The 11695-nt window shown below is 35.5% G+C and overlaps 1 protein-coding gene across 4 annotated transcripts in view; it reads left to right on the top strand.

Annotated features, from left to right (window-relative positions):
* The first annotated feature begins 2468 nt into the window (after positions 1-2468).
* Positions 2469-11695, top strand: part of LOC144981030 (uncharacterized) — a 31949-nt gene continuing 22722 nt past the window's right edge. Inside the window, exons 1-2 of one of the 4 annotated variants that reach the window (XM_078929109.1) lie at positions 2469-2729; positions 5621-5714. The gene's annotated coding sequence lies outside the window, so the exon portion shown is untranslated. Of the gene's footprint in view, positions 2730-5620; positions 5715-9033; positions 9259-11695 lie in introns of those variants that run through there. The other 3 variants (XM_078929107.1, XM_078929110.1, XM_078929108.1) reach the window with 3 other exon arrangements.

Genomic DNA, 11695 nt, shown 5'->3' with positions numbered 1-11695 from the left:
CTTCCGATCTTAAGGCGAGTGTTAACCACTTGACCACATCGCCCCACAAAATCAAAATAAATATTATAATATTATGCATATTAGAGATCATTTTCATGAAAATGTTTTCTATCTCGTCAACTTTCACCCAACTCCTCCTTTTTATTAATGGTTCTAGTTAAGAGTCTGAAAGTGAGACGCCGTTGAGTGATTTCACTGTGTTCATTCATAATTTCATCTCCTCATGACCAAACACTGTGAACGAGGCTGGCCAAGGCTAACCAAGCCAGTTACGTCTGGGTTACGCAGTCTTACGGTTTTGCCGTTAAACGTAACGCCACTGTAGTTAGAAGACTGGCCGGATTAACAGGAGGGTGAAATTGACAAAGAAGAAGCAGATCGCGGATTTGAAAACGTGAAAAATTAAAGAAATAGAAATGTATTACGTATCGCGTCTATAAAGCACAAGACCGAAGGTTTTATTTCCATGTCCTAAGCGCTTTATAATTCTTTAACTCTCATGGTAGATTTAGCATTTATGTTAGAACACACACACACACACACACACACACACACACACACACAATATACGTATTACAAGCTTTTATTTTATTATGATTCGTGTGGCTTTGTGGTCCAGTGGTGTCACCGTCGACTCGTGATCTGTATATTCAAGGTTTGAGTCCCGCAAAGTGGGATCTTTGGAAAAAACTCTACTCTATTCACATTCTCTCGCTATGCTCAGGTGTAAAATGAGTACCTGGCGGTTACGGATGTCTCTGTCCCTTCTCCCCAAGATATATATATATATATATATATATATATATATATATATATATATATATATATATATACATGTGTGTGTGTGTGTGTGTGTGTGTGTGTGTGTGTGTGTGTGTCGATGCCGTTGATTTGGCACCCCATTGTAAAGCATTTTGATTTCACGTTACAAAGCTCAATTTTCCAGTCTAATAATAGTGATGAACCAAATTGTTATGATCTAACTCAGTGCTGTAAAGAAGGAAATTAATAAATTATACATTTGGAGTCTAGTTGGCAGGGTTGCATATTGTGTACACGTAGATATTTAACATTTACCACCTCACAGAGTCAGTTCAACCGAGAATTAGTACATAGAAATATTCATGACACGAATTGTCTTCAATCCTGAATGAATGTGTGTCTATGAAAAGACGGCCCTTCATTTAACCATCTCCTTACCACCTACATCAAAATCGTCACATTTGTTACTACGCAATATACATTTTTAAAAATTCAGATTTATTTTGTACATCAAAAACTTTGAAAAACGATATTTGTTTAATTAATAAGAACATAAAGTTGTTTTGTAGAGAGATTGTTTAAGTTTAAAAAATCAATTTTTCTGCTGGGTAAGCCTGCCATTTTTAGGAAAATACTGAACATGATCGGTAAGGAGAGAGTTAAAATGATTTTTGAGTAAAAAATAATCTGACGCAGACGTTGGCTGATAAAATTTGTTTGATCGTGTTTGTCCAGGTATAGAAAGAAAAAAAAATGTTCCCAGCACATACATACAGCACAGTGGGTGTTTGTATAGTGTTTTAGGCAGCGACATCTATATCATTATGAAGTCCCAGGTTTTAGGTCAAAGACACTGTATTTGACACACAAGGGTGGGGCTTTAAATTTGTTACTCTTATTCCTATGATAATAATAATAATAATAATAATAATAATAATAATAATAATAATAATAATAATAATAATAATAATAATAATAATAATAATAATAATAATAATAATCTCACCGTATTCAGGTGTAAAATGAGTACCTGGCCGTCAACAGCGTTGTCTCTGTGGGAAAAAATTGTAATATCGCCTACATGTTACATGTTGTTCTTGGTCAGGGACGGACCCTTTGTAAAGCGCTTTGAGCACATTTAGTGGATAATGCTCTGTATAAAAGCTCTAGTTTTTAGTTTTAAATGTTAGACAAACGGTTTTGTTTTCCGGATTCCGAAAACTAGTTGGTAAAATGAAACTGTAAATATAAACACTTTTCCTGTCGCTTTGTTACTTTTTACTTTTTTTTTTTTCTTATAAAAATTCTTTAAAAAAAAAAAGTCCCTCAAAGAGCTTAACTGCAATTTAACATGCTTGCAGTCTTAAATATGTGTCAACTGGATTTGAAACTGTTTCGTCTCACATCAGCACAGTAATGTGTTTTTGGACGAATTGTTTTGACATCACATTAATATTTGTTCCCTATTATTATGATATATGAAGGCGGGGCTTTGCAAAGTGTGAAATTGCCATTCCATACGTCACTGTATCAAAGAAAAGTGGTAGTATGTGCTTAACAAATTGAAGGCCATTTCGTTCAGTTGGTAGCTACGGATTAACGATACGTTTTTCCGTTTTAGCTTTGAAAAAAATCGAGGCTTCCATTTAAGCGGTTAGACCTCTCATCACTATCAATTATTTCGTGGACCGCCATGTTTCAAGTTTCAGCTGGTTGTTTGACTTGACGGCAAGCAATAATAATAATAAGGGGAGAGAATAAAAAAATTCATTTGATTTTTGTTCACACCGGAAAGAGATTTGCAATACATAAATACTTCCATCTCTAGTTCATATTATTATTATTATTATCTATTGCCGATTTTTGTTCTATTTTGTGCACTGAATCGGCTGCAGCGCGGATTTTATTCTTGTTGTGGTAGCCGCTGGTTTATTGTGAGACTTTTTATTACTGTTCAAATTACTTCGGTAAGAAGATATTAATAGTGTCATAATATATACATTTTTCCATTCATACATCAATGTTTTTACTCTATTCCTAGCGCTATTAAAATTTTCGGTAAATGTTTACGTCTTGTAAATTGAGATACATTACCCGTGGTTGGATCAGTCAGTTCAAATCACTTAATTCTTTTCTTCTGCTATAATAATGTTCTAGCCTTTATAGTATAGTAATAAAAACGCGCTCGTCCATTTCAATAACTCATAATGATATTAATGAAGTAAAGCGTTACTAATGCTTTTCAGCTCTTGTTACGACTTGGATCATATCTAATTGTCAATAAATTATTACGTCTTTTTTATATATTAAAATTGTGTGTGTGTCTTGCTTCTTAAATTGACGTTTAAAAAATATTAGTAGTAAGAAGGAAAGTGATCTGGGCTCGAACTGTTCATTATTTATTGTATATCAATCGACATGTACCCTATAATAATATTATGTGAATCCTGATTTCTACCACTCCGCATAGATTTTTTGGCATATTTCCTTTTGACGTCATCGACTATTGTTGCTTTTGATTTTTGACGTTACGGGTTACGCTTTTCACTTTTCAACTTCTAAATTAAGTATCTACTCTTTCGACAAATTTAGCGTCTAAAATTTGCAGATTTGATAATCCACGTTATTATGAACTCATTGTTTTGATGGAAATACTCTCAAACCAATGCAAAATATTGAATTGTCCATACAAAAATGTAAAATTAAGCTTATAAAACTGCGTTCGGCAATCAGACCTGCTAATAACTAAAATGTAGATAGGCATTTTCTCCACCTACTGTTTTAAAATAAATGTAACGAGTATTGTCACGTGTCATATTAATATTCAGTTATATTCTATTTGCCTGACGCGACAGAAACTAAAATTGATGTGTACGTGATTAATATGTGTCTTTTATTAAAGTTTTGCGTATTTTATGAATTTTATTAAAACCTTCATTGATGCTTCAAGAGAACGAAGACCGAAATAAAGTTGGATGTCTAAATGGTATGGTTTTTTTATGATCAACTTCCGTTAATTCCATTAGACGTCTAACTTATAAATCTAAATACTTTATTTTCTACTGTATGCTAAATATAAATATGATCATAAAATCCGTCGGAAATCAATTGATTTGTTTGGATATTTTTTAAATCTATGGTCAACAAATTTCTCATGGTAATGCTCTGTAGTTTAGGAGAGGGAGAGAGAGAGAGAGAGAGAGAGAGAGAGAGAGAGAGAGAGAGAGAGAGAGAGAGAGAGAGAGAGAGAGAGAGACTCCCTGAAGAAAACCGGAGCCTGAGCAAACTGAGAATACATTACATAGGCCTTATGTATTGTCAGTTTGCTCAAGTTCCCTTTGATTTTGTTAGGGTCAATCGCCTGAATCTAAGTTTGGATAGTAGCTTACGACATTATTTTTCTCTCGTAATTCATGTACTTAACGCCAAAAATGTAATGCAAGAAAATCACTGTTTTTGAATCATCAGGAGGTAATCATGAGGTCTGAGGTTCGATCCCCAGAGGAGGCAGACTGATTTTTTGGGATGGTTTTTTTTCTTGTATTTTTCTTTCTTACTTTGTCTGGCACCGTCTGTTTAAACACCCTTGTTCAAACCTTTGTTTTCGAGTCTCATGTAGACGGGACAGTAATGTGGTCATCTCACCCAAAAAAAGCTTTAGTATCATGGGCAATGATTTACACGTACACATAATATTATTAAAAGTAAAAGACCTGAAAAGGTGTGTACCTTTGGTGTGTATGAAACAGTACCTTTTTTATATCGATATATCTTACGCCAGTGTTTGCTCAAAGCTATCGTTTACTTCTGACCAAAAGATGACGCGAAAAGACAAGTCTTTGGCCAAAAAAGAAAACAAATAAATCGTGAGTTGTATTCAATGGAATCGCTTGTTTCCTTGAGCACTACTAACAACTCACTTGACGCGGCACAAACCTTAAAAATGACGACAAACTGTAAGTCCGAGAGGGTTTTAGTGTAAGGCTATAATATTATGTTAACGACGGCAACGGCTTGCTTCCTAATTTGTCGCCATTATATTATGTATTTGCATGTCTGACTGGTAGCCTAACGCGATTGCTGCCTTTTTAAAATCATTGTTGTAATGGACAATTTCTTTTTGCGTTGGTTTGAGGGCTATTTCCGTTACAACGTTGAAACCATGATAATAATGTAGTTTGACATACTAGGACATCTTATTGCTCTATAGATGATACGAGCTCAAAGGGTAGAGTCGCGCTCTCCCCGGCCAGACGGAGTTGTCGTACCAGAAAGGTCACGGGTTCGAGCCCCCATCGCCGCCTCGAAATGTTTATTCTCTGTTGTCTTCTGGCACTTCTTCTTCTTCTTCTTCTAGGTTCCATGCCTGGTCCAGGCTTCGGATACTGCATGAATTATCTCTCTCCATTCCTCCTTATTATCAACATAAGTGCCTGCTCCACCCACTTTTCTGAATTAATACTCTATAGATAGTATGCGCTTGGCTCAGAAGCTAACAACATTGCCATCCGGAAGTATAACGGACCAACACACAAAACTGTGTAACCATGAACGTTTATGGTCTGGTTAATACAGTTTTGTGAGAATTACTCATTACTCGGATGGGAAAAAAAACAACAAAAAAAACCAATAACAAAGACCTGAGTAATGTCAACTTCGAACTATCTATACGTCGAGTCTATTAAATTGCAGTCCCAGCTGACGGTGGCCTGCTAAATAATTTGAATAGTTTAAATGGTTCTATCACCATTATTGACCATGATTATTTCTATATTATTTTCCTGACTATTCCCCTGCCGACATGACAGTTGCACTTCTTGTTAATTTATAGCCTCATCCTTGCCTTTTAACTCGCCAGCTGACGGCTACACAGGACCATAACATTACGTCTACAGCAAGGCATAACATCCAGGCTCTGGTCAAGCTTACTATCAACCGGACAAGGCCTTCTGGTCTGTACTGCCACACTCTGAATAAATAAATTTTAAAAAAGGATTTAAAATTTTGGCCAGAAAATTCGTCCTTCAAATATCGATCGATAATAATGACCCTTATCTTGTCAAAATATCTCAAACAGGGACTCTACGAATTCCCAGGTTTGATAGTTTTTGCAAAGTTGAGTTTGTTTTTTTGTTTTGTTTTTTTTTGTTTGTTTGTTTTTTGTTTATCGTAGTGTACTGGATACATTTTCTGGCCAAAATGGAGGGGAAAATCGTGTTTAGCCAGTGAATAAACAGGGAGCTCATTCATTCAGTCCTGTAGTATTATGATTCATCGCCGACTTAAAGTACTGTAGTACTCAAGGGTATAGATAGAATGCGGTTGGCCAAGGAGTTCACAACATTGCCATCCGGAAGTATAACGGACCAACACACAAACTCTGTGTAACCATGAACTTTTATAGTCTGGTTAATACAGTTTAGTGAGAACAACTCACAAACGCGGATGGCAAAAACAATAACAAAGGCCTGAGTGACGTCATCTGCATACTATCTATAGATAGTACATATATTATGAAGTTGACGTCACTCTTGTCTTTGATATTGCTTCTTGCCATCCGGGTTTATGAGTAATTCTCACTAAACAGGAAGTACCAGACGTTTATAGTCGGGTTAATACAGTTCAGTGAGCATTACTCATAAACATGGATGGCAAAAAAACAATAACAAGGACCTGAGTGACGTCATCTTCGAACTATCTATCTAGATAGTATGCAGATGACGTCAACCAGGCCTTTGTTATTGTTTTTGCCATCCGCGTTTGTGAGTTGCTCTCACTAAACTGTATAGATAGTTCGAAGGTGACGTCACTCAGTTCTTTGTTATTGTTTTTTGCCATCCGCGTTTATGAGTAATGCTCACTGAACTGTATTAACCTGACTATAAACGTTCATGGATACACACAGTTTTGTGTGTTGGTCCGTTATACTTCCGGATGGCAATGTTATGAGCTTCTTAGTCAAGCGCATACTATCTATCTCATCTCATGTAGTTCCATATCTGAAGCAGACGTCGGAGGTCATCTTCCGCCAAGCTGATCTATCTCTTGCCAATTCTATTAAAGCAGCGCCACCTTTCTCAGCTTCATCTGTCCAAGTTCTTATCCCTTTCAAATACGTTATTCTTTGTCTTCCTCTTATTCTTTTTCCATTCATCTTTCCAGTCAAGGCGAGTATTTCCAAACCAGGGTGGCGGATAATGTGTCCTAAAAATTCCATTTGGCGTTTGATGATTTTTGTTATCAGTGATCTTTTTCTGTTTGCCATTTCTAAAATTTCTTCATTTCTTTTCCTTTCCATCCATGACACCCTCATCATTCTTCTGTAAAACCACATTTCCACTGCCTCCAGTCTTTTAACCATGGTCTTGTTTATGGTCCAGCTCTCACAACCATATAGCAGCACAGACAGTACATAGCAATCCAGGACTTTGATTTTTGTTTTCATGCTAATATTCCTGTTTTTCATAATTGTATGCAGCTGGTTGAATGCATTCTTCGCCATACCTATTCTTTTCTTTATTTCACAATCTGATTTTCCATTGGATGTTACATTGAAGCCTAAATATTTGAAACATTCAACTTGTTGTATTGTTTGTCCTCTGCTTGTTATTACACAGGCTGGTGGGTTATTATTTTTAGATACCGTCATACATTCTGTTTTAGATATATTCAGTTCCAGTCCCATATTTTCACTACTCCTGACTACAACATCCAGTAATTCTTGTAGTTCATGTTCAGATTCTGCCAGTAGAACCGTATCATCTGCATACCTCAGATTTGTTACATTCTTTCCTCCAATACACACCCCCTTCTTATGTTCGATATCTCTTAATATCATTTCACTATAGAGGTTGAATAAATCTGGAGACAAAACACACCCCTGCCTAACTCCTCTTCTAATAGGTGTAAAACTGCTTAGTTCGTTGTCAACACGCATTGCTGCTTCTTGTTCCCAGTACAAATTCCGTAATATTCTTAATTCTTTACCATCAATGTCCAAGGATGATAGAATTTTGAATAGTTTTTCGTGTTGTACTTTATCAAAGGCTTTTGAATAGTCGATGAAACACATATACAGATCTTTATTTACTTCAATACATCTTTCCATCAGCATTGATAATGTGAATATTCCATTTCTGGTACCCTTGTCCTCAACAAAACCAAATTGCATCTCCCCAATTTCAGGTCGTATTTTATTTCTTATTCTTAGTAAAATTATCTTCAAAAGAATTTTTGTGAGGTGGCTCATTAGGCTAATAGTTCTGTGTTGTTCACAATCAACTGCCCCTGGCTTTTTTGGTAGTGCTATAAAAATGGATCGTTTCATATCAGTTGGCATTTTTCCTGTGTCATACACTTGATTTAGAAGGTTTGTGATGAATTCAATCCCCCATTCACCCAGGCCATACTATCTATAGGCAATATAATTAGTAGATTTTTGACCAATCAAAGCATGGAATTTGTCACACATAGCCTACTCGGACACACATAGTTGGTCGTTTATAAACAATAACGTGAATGATATCGACCGACCTCCCTCTCTCTCTCTCTCTCTCTCTCTCTCTCTCTCTCTCTCTCTCTCTCTCTCTCTCTCTCTCTCTCGGATCATTGTTAATGTTTTTTATACTGCCAAATTGGTGATTTGTTATCACAGTATTTTCTCGATCATATTATCAACGTTCAAGTTTTCTCATAATTGTATCCATAAGTGTTGGTTTTATTGATCAAGCGTTCATGTTCATGTTATTAAATTACCCGGGACTTATAATATAAGATAATATGTAATAAAAATGGATCCACGTTAATAGCTTGCCATACATAGCAACAAGAGATCACATACGGTGATCAGGCCTGCAAACAGTAGGACCGAATATTAATTACAGTCAGAAAAGACTGCTATATCTCCCGGGCAGTGCCTGAAAGATAAAAAAAAATATTAAAGAAAGCAACAACAACAACAAACAAACAAACAAACAAACAAACTAAAAATTTACGAAATTATCATCACTGCTCGGCAATGAATGATTAAAGATAGAATGACCCTGAGACAACCAAAAGTTTACCGAGTAGACGATTACTCGTACACAGCTGCGGAGACGGCAGAGCATCTAGTCATAGACATCGAGTTGAACGGTGTGTTGTGACGATGCTACCCGGCGGGTTTGCGACGGTGCACGAATGCGGACCGGACTTTGCTGATTGGGTCGATCGTCATAACATAGTAGTGTGAAAATGAAAACCATAAGAGGCTGCTGCTGCTTCATTGTTGTACGAAGCCAGCCAGATGTGACTTTCTAATTCTACTTGGAGGTAAAACAAGATAAAACACGAGACATCACCAACATATCACCAGTCATTGTGATTCGGTTTGGTTTTATGAGTAGTCGTAGTAAGTAGATAGTAGTGGACAAGCGGCTAATATAAAAGTCTATCATTCTTTGTTGCTTTATTGACCCTTGTTTGTGTGTGCACTGGGTAGATAGTTGGATTTTCAAGGTAGGCGTCGGATGTTGAGATAATGCTTCTTAATATCTCTCTCTCTCTCTCTCTCTCTCTCTCTCTCTCTCGTTCTCTCTCTCTCTATCTCTATCTCTCTCTTTCTCTCTCTCTCTCTCTCTCTCTCTCTCTCTCTCTCTCTCTCTCTCTCTGGGTGTTTATCTATTTATCTCTGTATCTATCTATCTATCTATCTATCTATCTATCTATCTATCTATCTATCTATCTATCTATCTATCTATCTATCTATCTATCTATCTATCTATCAACCTACCAACCTACCTACCTACATATCCATCTAACTATCTACCAATCTATCTATCTGTTTGTCTGTTAGCTGTCTGTTTGTGTGTTGCGTGTGTGTGTGTGTGTGTGCATTTGTGTGTCTGTCTATATGTTTATCTGTCTACCTTTCGATCTATCTATCTATCTATCTAGTGTTGTTTTTTTTCTTTTTTTTTTTCTTTTTTTTTGTTTGTTTGTTCCTTTGTTTTTGTTGTGTTTTTTTGTAGTTTGTATGTGTGTGTGTGTGTGTGTGTGTGTGTGTGTGTGTGTGTGTGCGTGGAGGGAGGGGGGAGGGGTATTTTTGTTCCCCCCCCCCCCCCCTATCCCCTTCTATATTGTCATACGACACCAGTGTGAGTACCAAGGTTGTCAATCTAATCCTTATTGCTTTTCGGGATAATGCATTGATCGGAATTTACCGTTTTTCAAAGTTTCCCACTCAATAGAATCATAGAATTCAGAGTCATCCATCTTTTATATGACATCAATGACTTGACAGTACAGTCTCAGTCCAGGTGGCATGTGGATTTGATATAGTTGGCACTTACTACTTCGGAAAGTTGTGGATTATATTAATGTTTATAATGTATTTTTAACAAATCTTTCTTTCATTTATTCTTTCTTTCTTTCATTCTTTATTTCTTTCTCTCTTTAATTATTATCTCTTTATTTATCCAATTAATTATTTTATTTATTTATTACAATTTTTAACATTATTTATTTATTGTACTTTTTAAAAATTATATATTTTTATATTATTATTATTAATTAATTTAATTATTTGATTATCAATTATTTTTTAAAAAATGATAATATAATAGATTACTTTTCCGGAAAGTTGAGTATTTGATTAATTTCTATAGCTCTTGAATCTGCGTCACAAACTGTATTTATATTATTATATACGCTATTTATTTTCAAATTTAATTTACTTATGTTTTTATTTTATTGATTGATTGATTTATCTATTCATGTTTTTTTTTTGTTATATATATATATATATATATATTTATTTTTTTTTCAAAATTTGTCTATTTATTTATTTTCAAATTTAATTTACTTATTTATATATTTTATCGTTAAATTGATCATGATTTATCTATTTATTCATTTATAATCTATTTATTGATTGATTTATGAAAATAAGAAGATTTGATTAAGCGGCAACAATTTAACAATTTAGGGATGCCATGATTATTCCTATCCTAACTCAAATGTTCCGATTTGAGTGAATGAATTAGAATTTACTCGTCATGTCTAGTATTCACCAGAATCTAGCACGCTCTCGGGAGAAACCAAAAACGGTGTATGAATGCCGAGCATACCGAAAACATATCATGGGAGCTATCGACTTATAGATAGAATGCGCTTGGCCAAGAAGTTCACAACATTGCCATCCGGAAGTATAACGGACCAACACACAAACTCTGTGTAACCATGAACTTTTATAGTCTGGTTAATACAGTTTAGTGAGAACAACTCACAAACGCGGATGGCAAAAACAATAATAAAGGCCTGAGTGACGTCATCTGCATACTATCTATTGCATGCCTGCCTACTTGAAAATTTTAAAATTCTTAGTTTTAGGAAATAAAAATAGTTCTTTCTACAGTTAACTGTATAGATCAACAATATCCTTATATCCTAATAAGGATTGAATCAAACTTCAAAATCCTTCAATTTATGTAGTCTGGCACCATCTTTCATTTTCAATGAATTTTAATGACTTAGTAGGTGCTCCTAAAGTTATAAAATTGGATTCAGTAGTCTGATATCACGTCGCCCGGTAACGGCGGCCATCTTGGTTCTAAACGAAGAAAATCATTACTTTTTATTCTTCGTGCTGGCTAGAACTTTTCATATGCCTTGTGATCAGAATGTGTAAAAGTCAAAACATGATCAAATTTATGGGTTTTTTCCCTCTGGATACGCTTTTATGCTCGCCGGGGAAATATTTCATACGGGCGTCCGCCATTGTTCCGATAGTTTAGAGCCAGTGTTACTAAGTTACCATGCGTCATTTGGAAGGAAGTGACGTTACGACTGTTGAAGAGTATTAAATAGTAGGCAGATCTGTTTTTGTGTCAATATAAATGTAGTCACCCAGCTCAGCACGCCCAGCTCCAACGTGTCGTATTGCAGAGCGTGTTGG

Source organism: Berghia stephanieae, chromosome 10 (assembly GCF_034508935.2).
Source record: "Berghia stephanieae isolate SIO BIC M18660-M18661 chromosome 10, UCSD_Bste_1.3, whole genome shotgun sequence".
NCBI lineage: Eukaryota > Metazoa > Mollusca > Gastropoda > Nudibranchia > Aeolidiidae > Berghia > Berghia stephanieae.
Note: the sequence above shows the minus strand (reverse complement) of the source record. Positions and strands in the feature narration are given on the sequence as shown.